The 9,085-nt window shown below is 45.2% G+C and overlaps 1 non-coding gene across 1 annotated transcript; it reads right to left on the bottom strand.

Moving 5' to 3' along the window:
• Positions 1–3,421: 3,421 nt before the first annotated feature.
• TRNAA-UGC lies at positions 3,422–3,493 on the bottom strand. Its single transcript has one exon. It is a non-coding gene; the product is annotated as a tRNA-Ala (tRNA).
• Between the last annotated feature and the right edge of the window lie 5,592 nt (positions 3,494–9,085).

The raw sequence follows: 9,085 nt of genomic DNA, 5'->3' as shown, positions 1-9,085 counted from the left end.
TCTCTGTCTGACTTGCTTCACTTACTATGATAATCTCTTGGTCCATCCATGTTGCTGCAAATGGTATTATTTCATTCCTTTTTATGGCTAGGTAATACTCCATTGTGTGTGTGTGTGTGTGTGTGTGTGTGTGTGTGTGTGTATGCTTCTTCTTTATCCATTCATCTGTCGATGGACATTTAGGTTGCTTCCATGTCTTGGCTATTGTAAATAGTGCTGCTATGAACATTGGGGCACATGCATCTTTTCAAATTATGGTTTTCTCTGGATATATGCCCAGGAGTGGGATTGCTGGATCATGTGATACCTCTATTTTTTTTTTAACTTTTTTCAGCATGGATGAGCCAAAGCTCAAAAGTATAAATGCATCACAATACATGGCTTCACTTTCCTGGACATGAGCTGAGATGGATTCTTAGTTTGCTTCCCTATGTGTGTGTGTTTGTGAGATAGCAGAAGGCATTGTTTCAGATTCTTAGGTGACTCAACACAGCTAATACAACGACACTCTACTGCTGAGTGTGTTGATGTGGTAGCACCTAAGAGCGTACCAAGTCGGGCTTCACCCTTTGGGGTATAACTCATTAGGCATGACAGCTGTCACCTACCTTATAAGATAACCATCCATTTGGTCCATATTTTTCTCTTGCTACATAATTTCTCTGACAGCACAAATTCAGATCTCTCTGACTTGTGCTCATCCATAAGCTTTTCTTTCTTTTTAATTTTTTAAATCTTAATGTAATAAGAATAAAATCTTAATGTAATAAGGACACTTAATATGAGATCTACCCTCTTAACAAACTTTAGGTGCACAGTATATTATTGTTGACTGTAGGGACACACTTGCACAGCAGATGTCTTGAGTTGCTCATCTTGGTTGTCTGAAACCTTATGTCCATTGGTTAGGAACCTCAATCCCCCCTCCCCCCAGCCTCTGGGAACCACCAGTTCACTCTTTGATTCAGTAAATTTGACTGTTTTAGATGTCTCCTATGAGTGCAATTTGTCTTTCTGTAACTGGCTTATTTCACTTAGAATTTTTCAATTTCAAATTCATTTTCTTTCTTTATTGAAGTATAGTTCAATGAAAAATGTTCACAATGTTGTGTTAGTTTCAGGTGTACAACAAAGTGATTCAGATATACATATATGTCTATTTCTTTTCAGATTCTTTCCCATTATAGATTATTACAAGATATTGAATATAGTTCCCTGTGCTGTACGGTAGCAGACTACCTTTTTTTTGAACTATAGTTCATTTACAATGTTGTGTCAATGTCTGGTGTACAGCATAATGTTTCAGTCATACAGGTACATACATATATTCCTTTCCATTTTCTTTTTCATTATAAGTTATTACAAGATATTGAATATAGTTCCCTGTGCTATACAGTAAATCCTTGTTGTTTGTCTATTTTATATGTAGTAGTTAGTATCTGCAAATCTCAAACTCCCAACTTATCCCTTCCCACCCACTTTCCCCTCTGGTAACCATAAGTTTGTTTTCTAGGTCTGTAAGTCTGTTTCTGTTTTGCAAATAAGTTCTTTTTTTTTCTCTCTCTCTTTTAGATTCCACATGAGTGATATCACATGGTACTTTTCTTTCTTTTTCTGGCTGACTTCACTTAGCATGACCATCTCCAGGTCCATACATGTTGCTGCAAATGGCATTATTTTATTCTTCTTTAATGCTGAATAATATTCCATTGTATAAATATACCACAACTTCTTTATCCAGTCATCTGTCAATGGACATTTAAGTTGTTTCTGTATTTCGGGTATTGTAAATAATGCTGCAATGAACATTAGGTTTGAAATTTCTTTAGGGTCCTGATTTCAGTTGTTTTGGATAAATACCCAGAAGTGGGGCTGGTGAGACAGGTGCTATTTTGAGGGCAGCCCCAGAGAAGTCAGGCTGCTGGATGCACAGGTCAACTCTTTGTCTCCCAGGAGGAAGCTGGGAGCTGGATTTTCTCATCAGTTTGCTGTGCTAAGTCAGGGGAGACTCAGCGGGGTCTCTCAGCCAAAGCTCCCCGTCTTGGGGCTCCCCCATGCAGTCAGACTGTACTGGACCCATCAGCACGCCAAGACTGGCAAGACAGAATCCAGTCCTCCGGAGACCCCTCAGAAAGGTTAAGGTGCTAGCACGCGAACCAGCCCCCTTCACTCCGCTGGGTGAGGCTGGGAGCTGGGGGTCTCTTCCTAATTGCTGGCACTCTCCAGGGAGGGAGTGTCCCGAATCTCATCCCAAATTCAGCGAGCCTGACTTCTGTTCTCCCAGGGTACAGGATCCTTTAGACTAGTTTCTTATGTCTCAAAAAGAGAATCTGTCCATGAATTACTATTGAACAGGGGTGTTCGCAGGGGAGGAGGAGTCGGGGTTTCCTACTCCATCTTGCTGACATGATTCCTCCTGATTATTTATTTTTAGCTCTGTGTTTTAGGGGCCACATGAAGGATAACAAAAAGGGGAAGAAAACTTACAAAAATAATTTTGGACTTCATCCCCCCACCTCTACAAAGAAATATGTTCTTTCTGTGACTCCACTGTTTATATCACATTGTTAGCCGATATATTAATTAATATAGTAATTAACATATATTAATAACATTAGAATTATAATTAATAATAATTAATGATTGGATCAGCCAACCCACACAAGGGTGTGCAAGTCATCGACACGGTGCATTTTAGTTTAAAAGGGAGGCTTCAGGGGGAAGACGTGTAAACCACCAAGGGCCGCTGGTCACTGCATGGGGGGTGTCAGATCGGGGGGGCAGGCGCTGGGTTCCAGCAGTGACACCCCTCGGAGGCTGCTGTAGCCGCTCACCAGTCCAGAGACACAGGAGGGAGCGAGGGGGCCAGGTGAGCCCAAACCCCAGGACAGTCTGGCGAATGCTGCGAGTCTCAGACCCTTCAGGCGCGAGGGTGCGATGGGTAGGCAGCCTGGCGTCTTGACTTCCCGAGCTCTTTACGCTGATTTTCGCAGCCTCTCCTGCTGGTCCAGATTCTCTAACCAACCGGCTATTTCTTGACCAAGGCTAGACTTTATCACGTCCACCTCTATTCGTGTTTGCAACTTTTCCTGGACTGCCTCCCTCTTTCCTGGAGTTTTAGAAATAACAGCTGGGCCACCTGTCTGTAGCCACATCCATAGGGGTGGTGGAAGTGGTGTTTCTGTTTGTTTTTTCCCGGTGTTCCAAGACACCCTTTCTGAGGGGGCCCTAATCTGTTTCTCCCTCTCCTGTGCATCAGTGTTTTCCATAGCCTGCCAGCCTGGGATACAGCAGAGAAATGCAGAAATCCAGGAGACCTTTGTTGCTGTATTCTTTTGTTTGTTTTGGGGGGGGGGGCGTTGAGGGGAGAGGTAATTAGGTTTATTTATTTATTTGTTTGTTTATTTATTTATTTATTTAATGGAGGCACTGGGGATTGAACCCAGGACCTCATGCGTGCAAAGCAAGTGCTCTACCACTGAGCTATACCCTCCCCACCAAGAGCTGGTTTTTTGAAAGGGTAAACACGATCAATAAGCCTCTGGCCGGGCTCACCAAGAAGAAGAGAGAGGACACAAAAAACGACAGACCTGAGCAGGTGAAATAAGCTTACATTACCTCCTGATGAACACGACTGCAATTCTTACCTGAAACACAGTCTAGAAAACACGGGTCCCCCAGGGGCTGTCCTAGTGAGTGTGGGGCTGGGGATCTCCCTTGATGTTGGGTCATATGGCACTCCCACACCAGGGTGGAAACCCCCGAGAACTGAGCGAGGGCCTGTCCTGCTCAGGAGTCCACATGGTGTCAAGACAAACAAGAGGACAGTGGCTCAGGCCAGCGCTCAAGAAAGAACCTCAGTGTGGGGAGGGCATAGCTCAGTGGTAGACTGCATACTTGGCACGCACGAGGTCCTGGGTTCCATCCCCAGTACCTCTGTTAAAATAAATACAAATAAAAAACAAATAAATGAATATATAAACCTAAAAAAAGATGTGGTGAGAATTTTTTTAAGGTTAAAAAGGAAGGAAGGAAGAAAGAAGGAAAGAAAGAACGAAAGAACGCACCTCAGTGCCCTTGGTGATGAAACACAGATAAGCCCCTGGAGAAACTAAAGGAAGAGTTATGTGCAGGAGAGGGGGCCTGAGTGTGCGAGAGGCTCCGATGGCTGGTGCTGAATAGGGACCATACTCCCAGGGAGACGCACCAAACAGGAGCCCATTTCTAAGGCTGAATCAGACTTTCTGAGCATTTAACCATGTGCCAGGCATGCGCTCAGTGCTTCACATGTGTCCAACCCTTACACCAACCTTGTGATGCAGATACATGTATTTAGAGATGGCAAGATGGAGGCTCAGAGGGTTAAAGAGCTTCTCAGACCACCCTGTGGTCCTGGTGCAGCCGGGACACATACAGACCCCGGCTAGTCAACGCCAGTGCCCACACGTGTCCACTCAGGGATGGGGACGCACCATTGAAAAGGGCCTACAGAGGGCAAAGTGTCACCTGTCTGGTTGCCATGGAGACAAGTGAGCTCTGACTGCCGGGAAAGGATGAGGTCATGTGATCGTCCGCCCAGCTGCAGGACAGACGCTAGGGATTCGTTGACACCCACCCTCCTGGGTCCTTCCACCTCCCCAGGCGTCTCCTTGCTAAGCTCCTCCTCCTGCCTGCGTGCTGGGGGCCCTCCCATCTGTGTCCCAGAGCCCTTCCTGACCCCCGGACCATTTCCTGGGCTGTAGCTGCCCTGTCCTCCCGTCATGCACAGTTTGCTCCCTACTGTGCAAAGCTCCCCATGAAACCTCAGACCAGGAGACCCTGACTGGAAGACTGGACCTGGCCTCCCTGCCATCCCAAGGCCTAGTCGACGGTTCCGTCTGTGACAACTCCATCGGAGGGATGTTTGAGGAGAATGCAGAATTTATTACAGGGGTAGACCTCACAGAACCACAGGAACCCGTTAAAGAGTTTATGTACACCTGCTGCTTCTGTGTCTGGTGGTGGGTCTGAAGCCCGAGCCTGGGCTGGCCATCAGGAAAGACACATGGACGTGAAATGTGGAGATTCAGGATCAGCCGGACCTCTCCAAGGTGGACTTGGAGCCCTCTGTGGCTTCTCTCTCCTCCCAGTGTCCCCCTGCAGATGGCCTGCAGAGGTCGGAGCTTTTCTTGTGGAACTGAGTGAAATGGTCCAGCAGTTAGGGGGCTGGGCTGTGTATAAAATAGGTAAACATGTTTCTAGTGTAGAGCACAGGGAACTATATTCAATGTCTTGTGGTCACCTATAATGAAAAAGAATATGAAAAGGAATATATGTATGTATATGTATGACTGAAACATGATGCTGTACACCGGAAATTGACACAACATTGTAACTGACTATACTTCAATTAAAAAAGCAGATACAGAACTAAATAAATAAATAAATAAATAAAGCACAAACAAAATAAAATAAAATGCATTGTACCGATAGACGCATAACTGTGACCACAGTAAAAGACATTTAATTGTGTGCTTTACCTGGCTAGATGGTCTGGCATATGAATTATAACCCCATGAAGCTATTTAAAAAGAGTCATCTATAGACTGGGAAGTAAGCTGCTGGAGAGCCCTATCTGAATAAGTCACATGACAGCACTGAGCTCCAAAATTGCTCAATCTATTGGAAGAAACTGGACTGACTGGGAGATTGCAAACTTAGAATAACTGCAACACGGAACAGGACTTTATCAGAGAGCACTGAGAAATGACGAATTTGGAAAAGGAGAGAATTCCACAGCCCTCTCATTTAGAGCGTGCACAGCAAACCTTAACTACAGGGATGATAAGACATATGAGGACTCTGGTTCTCAGTTAACCCAGAATAAAATCTAAAATGGTGGGGGAAAAAACAGATGCAGAAAATGCCAACAGCAAGGACTTTGGGAAAAAAATGTGTCGAGCATCAAAGGAAGACCCAGAGGAGAAGTATTTTGAAGGAAAATGCCAAGTTTGTTGGCAAACAGTGCAAGAGGGTTGGACTTCAGAAGCAATTATTCGTCAAATATAAAGCACAGATGTTTAAGAGAACAGCATGCACACGCACACACACACACGCACCCCCCACACACACGCACCCACACACATGCACACACACACGCACACACCCTGCAATATCACCACATCGCCACATTTGCAGCAGTCTGTGCATAGTGAGAAACCAGTACTTTTCTTACTTGATTATCATATTCATAAAACTCACAGTAGTTTTTTGGGATACGTTCAATATCCTGTTTATGTGAGGGACTAGAGCAAGATGTAAAGACCCTGCTTGTTTCGATTTATCTCAGAGTGAGCGGTGTAGAGATCTTCCTGATTGGGGTATATTGGAAACAGGGCAAAATATCAAGTTTACGCTTTCACACCAGTCTTGTCTCAAAAGCGAAATGCTGGTCGCAGCCAAAAGAACTCCCAGAAACGTAATTGCAAAGGCTGGGAGAGTGTTCAGCTCTGCTCCCTGTTTCTGGTTGCAGAAAAACAGAAATTATCTATTGTATTCATTTTCTGTTGATGCCTGACAAAGTACCGCCAACTCAGCAGCTTCAGACAACACCCATTTCTTCCCATTTCTTTGAGGGGGCAGGTAATGAGGCTTATTATTTATTTATCTATTTATTTTTAGAGGAGGCACTGGGGATTGAACCCAGGACCTTGTGCGTGCTAAGCATGCGCTCTACCACTGAGCTGTACCGTCCCCCAAAACAACACCCGTTTCTTCCCTCACGGTTCTCTATGTGAGCAGTCCAGCTGGCTCTGCTGGGCTCACAGTCTCCCAAGGCTGAAACCAAGGGCTACCCTTTCCATCCTGAGCCCCGGTGCGTTGAACAACCCGTCACTCGGAGAAATCGGCGTGTCACCGCAGTAGATATCTCAAGCCCGCTCACTTTTCTGCCCATACTGTGAGTATTATGGCTAGAATATTAGGACCAACAGAAGAAAAACACCGATGACTCCTTTATGGCCCCATGCCTGTCAACCTACCTGGCAGAGGCCTTTTATATAAATAGAGCTGTCAGATTAAGGGCTCACCGGAAAGATTACTCTTGGAAAATAAAGAACCACTGGAAACAATTTCGCTGTGTGTCATTTATGCACTTGACTTTCCTAAACTGGCTTAGACAGTGACTCTGGAAAATGTAGACATCCTAACACCAACTGGTACATTCCAATTTATGAGGCAAGCTCTGTTGATGGAGGACACATGATGGGAACAGAATCTATGAAGACACAGGGAGACCCTTCTCATTGCCTAAGCCACTCTAATATGCTTTGAAATCAGAAGTTATTCAAGGCATAAACCAGTCATAGTTCTTAAGAACAGAAATTCCTGGAGGAGGGTACAGCTCAGTGGTAGAGTGCATGCTTAGCATGCCCGAAGTCCTGGGTTCAGTCCCCAGCCCCTCCATTTAATTAATCACCTCCCCCCACCAAAAAAAAAAAAGAAAAATAAAGTGTATGGTAGAATGTGTATAGGTTACGTGCAAATACTACACCATTAAAAAAAAAAAAGAACGCAAGTTCCTTCCAGAAGTCTATGAATGGCCTTTGTACAAACTAATGGAAGTGAATAAGAGTTTGTGCAAGATTTAAGAGTCATTCATAAAGTCATTGGAAGGTTTCCGGGACTGCCTGATTTCTAGTGCTGTTCTGTCTCCAGTTCCACCTACAGGTAAATAGTCCGAGGTGGTAGGTCTCTCCCAGGCTTCAGTGTAGCATCTCTGTCCATGAAGATAGCTGATACATTTTTCCTGCATGTGGAATGACCCAGCCGTATATCTGGGCAATAATGCCTTCGAGATTCACAAAGGTACTGTTGCATACCTTCCAGCTTTTACATGATGATTTTTTTCTCAAGACTGTTTATTTGCAGGGGAGAGGTGTTAATGAGGTTTATTTATTTATTTATTGAACAGGTACAGGGGATTGAACCCAGGAACTCGTGCATGCTAAGCACATGTTCTACCACTGAGCTGTACCCTCCCCACTACGTGGTGATTTAAAGGACACAACACATCCAGAAGGTTGAGATTTCATTCAGTATAGATCTTACCTTGGATTTACCTCTCCTGGAAAATAAAGATTCAATCCACCTGTTAAAAAAGGACAAGGGGCTGAATATGGTGAATCCTCAAAGAAACAACATTACAATTTTGCCAAGGCGTAGTACGTAAGTCAGGAGGTGACCTCTCCATTGGAGAGCACCCTCTACCCCGAACAGGATTAAATCAGCCTAGTAACATCCAAGCCCAACAGCTAGGAGGGAACTGACAGAACTGGAGGAACTTAAGGGGTCAAGGTGATGGATTCCCAACATTTGTTTCCAGGAAAGCTAGACCCTTCGTGAACTTACCAGAAACACGTGAAACCAGGATTCACTTCCTGAAGTTGAGGCTATGTCTCTTGGGAATCTAAATGGCAGCAGGTCCCAATCCCAGGTCTACCTGAACAGGGAAAAAAATATTTTTCTTATGCTGTTTCAGCACATTTCCTTGTGCTGCAGGAAGAAAGGGGTGGTGGGTTGGGGAGGAGGGTGTAGCTCCGTGGTACAGCATGTGCTTAGCATGCACAAGGTCCTGGGTTCAATCCTCAGCACCTCCATTTAAAAAAGGGGGTGGCAGGGGGCACCAATAATAGAGGATTTGCCTCAACAACACAGGAAGTACCAGAAGCCTCCTACTGAAGTGATTCTCTAGATCCATGGCTAGCATGGATCCGTCTCACAGGTCACGACAGTGGTTGCAAAACTGTAGACAGTTATCCTCCCCAGACCACTGACTCTGTTGGTTCCATGTGCTGCTCTATCCCTGTTACTGGCCAGCAACAGCCAGCGCTGGGCAGCAAACACACTGACAATGAAGGACTACCCCCTGCCTCCCACCATCGCCAGAGTATCACGGTGACAGGCCCAGATGTTCTGAAGTTCATCCGTCCTGGTGGGCAGAATGTCTCCGCTCCCCCTGCAAAGGGAAGAAAGGATACTGAGGGGCACTGGGCAGAGTGCCCAGAGATTTATTGAAACGCGCTTTCAAAGCTCAATCTAATTGCGT

Source organism: Camelus ferus, chromosome 27 (assembly GCF_009834535.1).
Source record: "Camelus ferus isolate YT-003-E chromosome 27, BCGSAC_Cfer_1.0, whole genome shotgun sequence".
In the NCBI taxonomy this organism is placed as follows: domain Eukaryota; kingdom Metazoa; phylum Chordata; class Mammalia; order Artiodactyla; family Camelidae; genus Camelus; species Camelus ferus.
Note: the sequence above shows the minus strand (reverse complement) of the source record. Positions and strands in the feature narration are given on the sequence as shown.